General features: G+C 48.0%; 1 long non-coding RNA gene across 1 annotated transcript; it reads left to right on the top strand.

The window, feature by feature from the left end:
- The first annotated feature begins 10,783 nt into the window (after positions 1–10,783).
- LOC112895138 lies at positions 10,784–12,334 on the top strand. The gene is made up of 3 exons (XR_003229155.1): positions 10,784–11,174; positions 11,259–11,352; positions 11,459–12,334. It is a non-coding gene; the product is annotated as an uncharacterized LOC112895138 (long non-coding RNA).
- Positions 12,335–12,604: the final 270 nt, after the last annotated feature.

Genomic DNA, 12,604 nt, shown 5'->3' on the forward strand with positions numbered 1-12,604 from the left:
AGCCGAGCACCGTTAAATTGACCCCCAAGCGAAAACGACTTTCTGAAGCTGCTGCCCCCCGGGCCCGCACTAAGACGAGGAAGATTCTTGTCAAAAAGGTCCGGAAGGAAGCTGCGCCGTCCTCCCCTAATCCATCATCTCCAGTCATCAACCAGGTTTGGCCCCTCCTCCCGCTTTGCAATCGGGTTTTGTTCATGTCTCCTTTGATGTTGCTCTCTTCTCTTGTAGCCTGCCGTTGTAGAAGTCTCCAGCGGGGAGGAGCCCCATGCCAGAAAGGCTCATCCTCGGAAGTGCCAGAGGACGTGGATGCGCCTATCAGGCCTTAATCACTCTCCATGATCCCGGTGCAACAATCTTGGAGGACCTTCTGCATCGGCTGTGTCCCAGCTGCTTCGCCAAGTCTGCAGGCGCCGGTCGTGACTACATCCCTCGTTGGCCCCTGTTTGTAAGGATCCTCTCCCGCTCAGCTACTGCCGATTCCCCTGCACGAGAGGTACGCCCAGCAGAGCCGATCGCCATCTCATCGGCTGTTGCTCCCGCAGAGCCGACTGCTACCCCGTCGGTTGTCGCTTCTTCCTCTGGAGGTGCGGTTCATGTGGCCCTGCCGCCACCGTTTATTCCTTGGAGGAACGTACTCACGGGAGCCGACCGCCCCTTCGTTGGCCATCGCCACTTCCCTTTCAGGACAGGTATGCCTTTTCTTCGTAACTATTTTGGTCTTCTCCTGCAATGCCTGTCTCACCCTCTTTTCCTCCAGAACCTGGACCTTTCAGAGCTCCTTGCGTTCGACCCTGCCTCGATCGGGTCGACCATATTGGAGGCTGATGACTCTCCCTCGGGCCTGACCAGCACTGCCGATCAACTTCTCCGCGTGAAGGATCTTCTGTCGGGTCCAATCTCCGCCCTGATTCAGGATTCCAGTGCAGTCAAGCAAATTCTCGACGAGGTCAACTCCCCAGCTCCCTGTGAGTCTCCAGGTCAAGCTCTTGCCGCCGGGTATCTTTCTTCCTTCCAAGCAAAAGTGGCAGAAGCTCGCCGCAGGATCGAGACTCGGCGTTCCCAATCGCTCCTAAGGACCATCATCGCTGAGATGTGTCAGTCGATCAACAAGAAGAAGGCCGCACTCGACGCTAAGGTCGACACATCTGCTTCCGCCCATCGGCTTCACCTCTTGGAGAAAGAACTGGAAGACCTTGAAGCTAAGGTCCGGGCCACCAAGCAGCGCATCCAGGAGGAGAAGGATCTCATCGCGGGTTCCAAGCAGGAGGCAGAAGTTTTGACTGCCGATCTGAAGACGGACTTGGCCGAGCTGAACAGCTTGAGCAAACAGGTGGTGCCAGGGGCGGACGAAGAGGATGAAGCGGTACTTGCTGAGGTTAACCGTATCCGCCTTGATGCTATCGCTGCTATTGACGCTTTCCTTCAGCAGTCCTGCCCAAGATAAACTTTGTGTTTTATGTAGTGAACCCATTGTGTTTTTATGTAGTGAACCTAAAGTCGATGGTGGCACATCGGCTGTTTGACAATCTATGATAATTGATTGCCGTAAGCGCACTTCTAAAGTCGATGGCACTGGCATCGGCTGTTCTAATCCTTTCCGTTTCCTGTCTTGCCACCAAAATCGGCGGTACTTAGCTTGCTGGCTGCATCGGCTTGTGGCCGGCCTGATGGGTGCCATCGGCTTCATTATTCGTTAGCCCACATACTTGGGAAATATTTCTTAAGGCGTTGGCCGTTGACTGCTACTGGAAACTTAACGCCGTCCAATTCTTCAAGCATGTTCCCCGGTAGGACCTGATCAACCCTGTACGGCCCGTGCCAGTTTGGGGACCACTTGCCATATGCCGCGTCTTAGTTCCCAATGGTAATACTGCTTCCCAAACCAAGTCTTCTACTTGAAATTCCTTTGGCTTAACCTTTTTATTATATGCACGGGCTACTTTAGCCTTATTCTCCTTAATCTTCTCTAATGACCATAGCCTGAGTTCCATGAGATCTTCCACATTATCACTCATCAAAGTAGAATATTTTTCAGCGGATAAATCATTCTGGAATTCTACGCACCTTGATCCGGCCGTAACCTCCCATGGTAACACGGCCTCCTGGCCGTAGACCAAGTGGTAAGGAGAAGTTTTTGTCGCCCCGTGACATGATATACGGTATGCCCAGAGTGCTTCTGATAAGACCTCGTGCCAGCGTCTGGGGTATTCATCAATCTTCCTTTTGATCAACTTGATAAGACTCTGATTGGACGCTTCGGCCTGTCCATTCGCCTGAGCATAATATGGAGACGATCTAATCAGCTTGATTCCTATATCAGCAGCAAACTTCTTGAATTCTTCTGAAATAAAAACCGAGCCACCATCTGTTGTAATAGTCTGTGGAATCCCGAATCTATGAATGACGTGTTTCTTGACGAACTGAATAACATCCTTGGATGCCACCGATTTCATCGGGACCGCTTCCACCCATTTGGTAAAATAATCTGTGATAGCTAGAATGAACTGATGACCCTTGCTAGATGGAGGATTAATTTTGCCGATCATGTCCATACCCCAGCCTCTGAACGGCCATGGTTTAATGATGGGGTTCATTACGGACGCCAGCACCATCTGGATCTTTCCGAACCTCTGACATGCTTGACACCCTCTATAATACTTAAAATAATCTTCAAGCATGGTAAGCCAGTAGTACCCTGATCGCCTGATTAGCCACTTCATCTTGTGGGCCGACTGATGAGTCCCGCACGTTCCTTCATGAACTTCATGCAGGAGCCGATTGGATTCAACTGGCCCCAAACACTTAAGCAATAACCCTTCTAAGGTCCTGTAAAACATATCATCCCCTATGAGACATATTTCATAGCTTTGTATCGTATCCTCTTGGGTGCCCCCCGAGCCGAATCCTTCAAGTAGTTGAAGATATCGGCTCTCCAATCTCCCTGGTCTAGGAAATATACCTGATGATTTGACCCACCGGCTTTATACCCTGAGGCCAGCTGCGCTAGATCATTGGCTTCGGTATTCCGAGCTCTAGGTATCCAATAAAAATTAATGTACCTGAACTGAGCTATTAGCTCCTGGCATTGAACCCACATTGGGAACAGCAGCTCACTTTCGCATCTGTATTCTTCTGTAAGCTGGGAAATAACCAATTTTGAATCTCCAAAAACCTCCACTGCTTCGGCTCCGGCATCTAGAAGTAACTCCATGCCTTTACGTACTGCCTCATATTCTGCAAGATTGTTGGTACAGGCGACAGGTAATCTGATCGAGAAAGAATACGTTGCCCCCCGAGGCGATACCAGTAAGACGCCAATGCCGCATCCATCTCCACAAACTGATCCGTCGAAGTACATAGCCCAGGCTCGTATAGAAAGTGCTGCTATATTGGTGTTAACCCTCTCAGCAATGAGATCCGCTAACACCTGCCCTTTAACCACTTTTGCAGGTTGATATCGGATATCAAATTTTGATAACGCAAACATCCATTTCCCCAATCGGCCTTTCAATACAGGAGCCGATAGCATGTGTTTTATGACATCCGATTTGTAGATGACGATTACTTCAGCCGATAGCAGAATATGGCGAAGCGTGGTGCATGTAAAAAATAAACACAAACAAAGTTTTTCCATCTCGGGGTACCTTGTTTCTGCATCCAACAACCTTCTGCTGAGATAAAATACCACCCTCTCTTTGCCATCATACAATTGTACCACCACTGAAGCAATAGAAGTGTCGCCAACTGATAAATATATATAGAATGGTCTATCCTGTTGTGGTGGCACCAACACAGGCGGTTTCGACAAATATTCTTTGATTTCTTCGAATGCCCGTTGCTGTTCTGCCCCCCAGCGGAACTCAGCACTGGTTCTAGTCTTGACTAACTCCATAAAAGGCTCAATTCGCCCGGACAAATTAGAGATAAACCTTCTGACAAAGTTAATCTTACCAATGAGCTGCTGGAGCTCTTTCTTGGTGGTGGGTGGCACCATGGTGCGTACGGCTTCCTGACTTTTTAGGCCAATTTCTATTCCTCTTTCATGAACCAGAAATCCCAGAAACTGCCCAGCCGACACGCCAAAAGCGCATTTTTTTGGGTTCATCCTGAGCCCGAACTTTCTAGTTCGTTCCAGAACCCGCCGCAGATCGTCCAGATGTCCCTCGACTGATGCGGACTTTACCACGACGTCGTCGATATAAATCTCCACTAGGTTGCCGATCAGATCATGGAAGATGTGGTTCATAGCCCGCTGATACGTCGCACCAGCATTCTTCAAGCCGAAAGTCATAACCACATACTCGAACAAACCCACCGCTCCAGGCACTCTAAACGCAGTCTTGTGTATATCTTCAGGGGCCATGAAGATCTGATTATAACCTGCATTACCATCCATGAAACTTAAAATCTTGTGGCCGGCGGCAGCATCGATCAATGTCTCTGCAATGGGCATCGGGTATTCATCCTTCGGAGTGGCTCTATTGAGATCCCTGAAATCCACGCACACCCTCCATCGGCCGTCTTTCTTTTGTACGGGCACAACGCTGGAGATACATTCAGCGTACCTACAAGTCCTGATAAATCCAGCTTCCAACATCTTTTCTATTTCTTTCTTTACTTGAACCAGGACTTCGGCTTTCATCTGCCGTGCCCGCTGTTGGAATGGTCGAAATCCGCCCTTAAGAGGGAGCCGATGCTCGACTATACTCCTATCTAGCCCAGGCATCTCTGTGTAATCCCAGGCGAAGCAATCGGCATATCCCTTCAGCAAAGCTATCATCGGCTCTCGTAGTGACGGGTGTAACTTCCTACTTATGAACGTTGGTCGTGGCTTATCCCCAGGACCAATATCTATCTCCTCAAGTCCGTCAGCCGATGTGAAACCATACCCTAGCTTCCCTTCCTCTGTTAGATCGATGCTGCAGGTGGAAAAGGAATACAATACACAAAAACTCGGCCGATTGTTAAGGTCGGCCGTTCTATGCATCCCATTATTTTCCAAATTTTTACAAAAAGAACAAGGCCGGCTACCAACGCTGGCCATATCATAACAACTATGTAAAACACTTGTCTTTACAAAATCAATTTTTTTGGGGCTGATTGCAGGAATCGGCCTCTATAGCTTTGCTACAACGTGTCGCTCCTTGCAGCTCTTTTACTCTGTGAGGCCGGTGGATAAGACCAGCCTTACACCATTTTTTGTAGCCTCAATGCGGTCACACCCTTCTAGGCTCATCCCTGAGATCGGCTCTTGGTCCTCTGCATCCCAAATACTCATGGCAGCACGTGAAATTTCGATCGAGTCGTCTGCCTGGACCACTTCCACCTCATCTCCATCCCATTGGATCAAACATTGATGCATTGTGGAAGGGATGCAACAGTTGGTGTGGATCCAATCCCTGCCAAGTAAAACATTGTAGGTGCTCTTGCTATTGACGACGAAGAACGAAGTCGGGACGGTTTTGTTTCCAATGGTGAGTTCCACACTGAGGACACCCTGGGCTTCTGAAGTCTGCCCATTGAAATCACTTAGCGTGACATTGGTCTTGATTAAATCTGCAGTGGACCGCCCCAAACGGCGCAGGACTGAGTACGGCATGATGTTGACCGCCGCTCCCGTATCCACCAACATCTTATTAACGGGCTGACCATTAATAAACCCTTTAAGATATAGGGCCTTCAGGTGCTTGTAGTTCTTAGCTTGCGGCTTCTCGAATATCACCGGCCGAGGTCCCAAATCAAGTTGGGCTACCAATGGCTCCTCCTGGGTCCGAGCATGGAACTCTGCAGGAAGTACGAAAACCATATGTGCATCAGCCGATACCTTCTTATCGGCTTTTGTTGACTTGGGCCATCATTCCTTCCTGGGCGGGCGCGACTCCTTTTCCTGCACATAATGAACTTGTTCTGCCAAATCCGGTCGCGCTTTCCTTAAGATCTCGATGTACTTGGCTTCGGCCTCCTCCAAACTACGCAGCCGCTGAACCCTGCGCTTCTGGGAACGATTAAGTCCATCGGGGCACCAACGTGGACGGTGATACCTATCTTCTTCTTCGTCTTCCTTTCGAGGTGACCGAACCCGCACTTGCCGGATTGGGGCAGGTCCCATCCGCTGGAAAACCGAATCCCTTGTTTCTGGCCTCCTTGGTCCACACTCTGGGCAATCCCTGATAGTAGGCAGTCGGCTCATACCTGAATCCCAACAGTACCTGAAGAACGGGCAGTGCCAATGATCGCGGGCGTCTTCGTGCTTCCTCAGGCGCTTCCCGGTGCGGCGCTCATACTCCTCTTCTTCAGGTTCCCGATGGAGGCGCTGCTGGTACTGGTATTCATATTTCCTGAGAAGATCAGAAGAAGTTGGCCGTTGATTCCTTACGTACCTTACTTGCCTTTCTGTAACATATTCCTTCTTTACTTTTTGGGGCCGATTGCTAAGATCAGCCTCTCCGTCCTTGCTCTGTCGACGTGATGCCACCCTCGCCATGTTGATGCCAAGCGCGAAGTCCAGTTGTCGCCTTGCCGTCCGATCATGACTTTCCACCATATTGACACCAGGGAACGGCTGAGTGTCAACTTTCATGGCGGTCTGGCCTAGGATCAATCGGCCCTGCTCAATAGCCGATTGGATCTGCCGACGGAGCTCCTTACAGTCGCTTGTGCTGTGGGTAAAAGAATCATGCCATTTACAATATGATCTTCCTTTCAACTCTTGCGCTGTGGGGAGTTTGTATCCTTCTGGAAACTTCAACTGCTTTTCTTTCAATAATAAATCGAAAATCTGTTCCACTTTGCTTACATCAAAATCAAACCCCTTTGCCGGTCCTGTTTGCTTTACCCACTTGCACGATACGGGATTTGCGCCACGAGCCCATTCTGCAACCGATACTTCCGCTTCTTCCCCGGAGTCATCGGCTTCTTCAGTATCAGCTAGCGCTACTTGGCGCTTAAACTTTTCTTGGTACAGCTTAGGGTGACGCTGCTCGTGCATCGTCAACTTCTGGACGAGATGCGCCAAAGAAGTGAATTCCAATTGAAAAGCCAGATCCCTAATCGGCTTCAATAACCCTAGCGACGCCAATTCTACGGCTTCCTTTTCTGAAATCCGTGTCGAATAACATCTATTCTTCATTTCCCTGAAGCGTCGAATGAATTCTGCCACAGTTTCTCCATGCTTCTGTCGCATCTGCGCCAGGTCAGCAATCCCTGCTTCCGCAGCTTCTGAATGATACTGAATATGAAATTGTTCTTCCAACTGTTTCCATGTACGGATGGAGTCAGGACCTAATGACGTATACCATCCGAAGGCCGATCCCGTGAGCGACTGCGAAAAGAACCTTACTCGTAGTGGATCCGATACAGAAATCATACCTAACTGTGCTAAATATCGGCTCACGTGTTCGATAGAATTAGAACCTTCTGTACCACGGAATTTGGTGAACTCAGGGAGCCGATACTTTGGTGGCAATGGAATTAGATCATAATCGCTTGGATACGGCTTTGTATAGCCGATCGCTCTCCTCTTTGGCAAAATGCCAAACTGATCCCTTAGAATGGCGCCAATTTGTTCCGCTGTTTGAAGCCCGGGGGCTGAGTGCATACTATCGTGGTTCGGCCCTATAGCATAAGTTGCTAGCCATGCTTGTTTATCCGCATCAGCTCCAGAAACCCCTCCAGCTACTTTCTGTGAGAGATGCATCGGGTTATTGCTATCCGGAATGTATGCACACATGTAGCCATGTGGGATTTCCTTGGGTGGCTCGTTGAAGAACTGGTGGTCCGTGGGATCACCCCCCACTTTGTAAACCACATAAGCTGGAGCACCGTGTGATTCCGCCGCTGCAAGCGCATAAGGCAATGGGGGTCTGGTCTGGAACGGCAACTCTCCCTTATGGCTTCCCAGAGTAGGCCCAGTCGGAGAATGTTGGTGCTTCATAATTTCTTGGACCACCCGTAAAGCTACACGCTCGAAAGCATTAACCAAACTTTCAGAATGCCGGTGCAACGAATGAGCCACCGCATAATTCACCGCTTGCCGCAGAGCTCTGGTACGATCCTCAGATGGGGTAGACAGATCTACTCCATCAAGAGCACCTTCAGGTGAAAACCCTCTCCACCTGACACCGTGGCTGCGAGTCCTTTCAAAAGAGCCGATGAGATCGGCTTCAAATTGAGTCTTGATTTCATCGTACCTCTGCTTGTGTTCAGCAGAGAGCTCCTCGTAAGTGACCGGATCATCCCTTGCCATCTTATTGACCACCACTGACGGAGTCGACGAAGATAAAGGAGTCGATGAAGATGATGCTGATGATGATGACGAAGTCGATGAAGAGTGTTCCACTGGGCGTGCCAGAATGTGTTGTCGGTCAAAACCCGCCGGCGGGCAGCGACAGGCAACACGAGGAGCCGGGAGGCTTCCGGGACGGCTGGTGGGCCCCGGTCCCTCGGTCAACGACCCAGTAATCCGGCGCGCGCCCTGGCCGAGAGTCGCTAGGCGTGCCACCTGATCCTGCACCCGATCAGGAAGGTATGACATGTCAAACTCCTGCGTGCATAGACATGTGTAAAGATTAGTCCGAGCCGTGATCGGCTCATCACCTTCCCCCCGGTATCGGCTATAAAGAGCCGATTGCATCAACACCGGGTCGGGTCTCTGGAACGTGCAGCATACGAACACATATATATATATATATATATATATATATTTAAACAAGATTTGCTTCATAAATATCAATCTAATCCAACCCACGACAACTAAGCCCTCATTGCACAATCGGAACATCCTACACGTGATTGAGCCTAACAAATACACGAAGGCATCGGAATATTGATCTGAACAGAGATCAAAGAAACAACCGAAAAGCCGATTCCTGAAACAACCTCTATTCAAGCGATAAGCCGATACAAAGCATATCATCGGATCATTCAACTCGTTTGCAAGGCTTAATCATGCACATATCGAACTAAGCCTCTAAATAAACAGAAACTAGCCATAACAGATCGGATCTACTGATAAATACGAAACAAAACATGACCGTCGTATCCATGAACGAACACGACGATCAAGCCCACGAGAGCAACGAATGAAGCATGATTAAGGTGCAAAAAGAATAAAATACTCCATGCGGGCTAAGATAAATAACGCTACTCGCCATCTACAAGGCTTCAGCACGAGCAACGTGTAAGCGAACGAGCAAGGGTGATGCTACCCCGATCACGCAGAACGTGATCGGGGTCGCATGGCACTTATCCGATGAGAAACCCTAGAACAGGGGAGGCGATACGCCGAGAGTTGATGATGAACGATTCTGTCTTTCTTGTTTATTCATGGTACATATTTATAGTCCGTAGACTTGTTCTCTTTAACTAACCCTAACCTAACACGACACGAATCTTAACTGTTTATTCCTAACTTACACGGCCTTACTGGCCTCCATCATCCGCACAAAGCCCGATTCGCAAGCTTGTCGTGACTGCCTTCTAGGCCCATCTTGCTCCATGGCCCACTTCTGGTCCGGTCAAAATACGGCGATAACACTTGGGTATTGAGTTGCCTATTGGGTGCTCTCTGTTGGTTCTCTCTGTTATTTCTCTACCTATCTAGGTATCCCTACCCTCCTTTATATATCCCAGAGGACGGGGTTCCTAGTAGGATTACAAGGTAGGAGTTCTAGTAAGATTACAAGGTATGAGTCCTAATAGGATTACAGTGGAATCCTAATAGGAATCAGACTTCTTTTTTTTCTCACGGGTAGCTTCCTTGCGGTACCCAGGGGATCTATCCCTAACACAATGTTGTCAAAATAAATTGAGATGTTACAATATATAATCTCTCATTCACTATTTGTGATGTTACAAAAGTAAAACTAAGATGTTGTCTTATCATGTTTTTGATGTTGTCTTATCATATTTTTGATGTTGCAAGGTTCGTCTTGCAATGTTTTATCTCTTTCTATTTTCTACTGTTTTCAGTTTCCTCTCTTCATCTCCCATCTCCCCCACCGATGCTCCTCAAACCGGCTCTACTTTTTGCCCACATATAAGATACACAAGTCTATCAATCATACAAGGATATCTAAAGATTTATTAGATGTTGCATGCAACATAAAGTACATATTGCGCGCGGGGTCTTTTTTACTGTTGCTCTACCGCTTGGATCGGACGTCCGGGTGCTAGCAGCTCCGAAGAAAGATTATAAAAACTAAAAAAAAGAAGATTACGAAAGGAAAATAAAATAAACAGAGTTGAAAAAAGAAAAGAAAAAAAAGAAGAGGAGGGGACATTGGCATGCATAATGTGTTATACTCCCTCCGTCCCACAAAGACTGTTCCTTTAGAAAATTTTAGACATACTACTAGTCGTGAAAAATAACCATATTAACCCTAATTAACTATAGCAGTTGTGATTGAAGACCGCGCTGTTTATTTGATTTCCTAGATACACAATAAATGCAAATGTATTGGAACCTGAAAAGTAACATCTACTTAAGCATTTGATTGACTCCATACTCTTCTATATGCAATTATTTCTTGGTATTTGAGATTGCTTTAATTAGGGAGTATGCATCATTGCGTGCCACCTCTGACTTGCATGCATGCTACATAGGAGGAGAACATGCATCATTATTGGGCCAATAGATTTATCTCTACTCCTAAAAAACCAATTGGGGGATAATTTTTCGCTGCGACCTTTACCCCAGCTCCTTTGGTCATTCTGCCATGCGACAATCTTAGTCGTCCGATCGAAACATCTACCATCCCGTACATCCGGCGCCACGTCCAGCTGCCCCGCATTGCCTCCACGCCGCCTCGATCGACACCGTCATCCCCGCCGCGTCCAGATTGTAGCTACGCCACCTCGGGTCAACGCCGCCATCCACGCCGCGTCGAGCTCGCCTCTGCGCCGCCTGAGTCGTCACCACCGTCCCCGCCGCGCTGCCACCATCCTTCCTCTCCGCCGCCGCCGCCGCCGCCGCCACCGGCCCGCGCGGCACTTCCTCCTCTGCCCCCATCCCCAGCCCTACGCCGACCCAACCCCTGCGCCCACCGCACCCACACTCTGCGGTGCAGGGGCCACCGCCGCATCCCTGACCCCTCTACCACGACCCGACTCCGGCACCCATGCCGCCCACGCGCCCGGGGTCTACCCGGACGAGCTCATCGCTTGTTCCTCATCCGGTCTGTGCCGCGGCGTTCCTTCCCCCTTCGCGCTATCCACTATCTCTGGTGCGACCTAATCTAATCTGTGGTTGATCTGGTTAGGCGCGTAGCAGCGGCGGCGGCAAGGACGTGGAGATGGTTGGGGAGCGCCTCTAGGACGTGGGGATCTGGAACGGCTCCACCAGCAGCGCTGCAGGTTGTGTAGTCTCCTGTCCGTCTTGCGTTGTTAATTCTGGAGATGTGAGCCCCTCGAAGGTTGAAAAGTTGATCTCTAATCTACGTGTGCTGCTTTGCTGTTCTAGGAGATGCTTCTGCACCTAAGCCGGAAGAGATGAAACGCCTGCCTGGTGGTAAGGTCAAGAAAAAGGTTGGTTCCCTCTCACACAGTTTTTATAATTCACCTCACATTGAGTCACGATAATTACTGGCCTGCTAAATCTACTGTTAAACGATAGTTTGAAGTTCAGAAATTCGAGTTATTTTTTGTGAGAGTGAACCTCACAGGAGCGTCCAGATATTTTAGATTTTTTGTGTTCAGTTCGGAGATGATAGATGGAGTTTTTGGGTAATCCTTTTCAAAAGGGAAACAAAAAGAGAATTTGAAACAATGTTCTCTAAGTTAAGCTGCTAGGTGTTTTCTGAATGAATTGTTAAGCACAAGCAGATCTTCCTCTTGCTGCTCAGAAGATAGATGGAGTTTGAAGTCAATTCCATTCAAAAGAAGAAAAGCAAGACTTCAGGACCATGTCCTCTGAATTAAGCAGCTGGGATGCTTCCCAAACAAATAGTTGAGTACAAACGGGTCTTCCACTTAGCTGCTTTAACCTTGCCAGAATTCTTTCCTTGGCATTATACTCATGGAGATGTGTTCTCTAATGAAAACTGGGTTGTAGGAAAGCGATCTCTTTTCTAAAGATGTCTCATCATATGATTCTTTCCTGTTTGTTATTTGGTTTTGAAAAGGTGTACTGGAAACTGCCTGGTGATCCTTATATTAATAATCTAAAATAGTAAATGACTGAGCCTTCGCAACTGAGGCTCCTTCAATTAGATATAGGATTTCTTGGTAAGAACATACCAAGAATTTTTTGTAATGAATAATTCTTGTATGACCATCAAATTTTCCATTGGCATAAGTTACAGTATATTTATATGTTAGATATGTAACCATGTTCTCATTTTTTGGGCCTTTTAGTGAGAGATTATCTCTTTCTGAAGATCTGTCCCAACTGTATTGACATCAACAAATTTTTGGCAATAAGACTCTTTGTCAGACCATGATAGAGTGTTATAGTTTCTGAGCTCCAAAGTTCAAAGAGATTGGATCTGTGGTGCAAACTTGCATTAAGTTCTAAATTCATGTACTTACTGATACTTGTTTAGTGATTTACCAAAAGAATCTGACCTGTATGCAAATGAGTTTGACAACATGCAATACCATGATATGC

Source organism: Panicum hallii, chromosome 5 (genome assembly GCF_002211085.1).
Source record: "Panicum hallii strain FIL2 chromosome 5, PHallii_v3.1, whole genome shotgun sequence".
Taxonomy (NCBI): domain Eukaryota; kingdom Viridiplantae; phylum Streptophyta; class Magnoliopsida; order Poales; family Poaceae; genus Panicum; species Panicum hallii.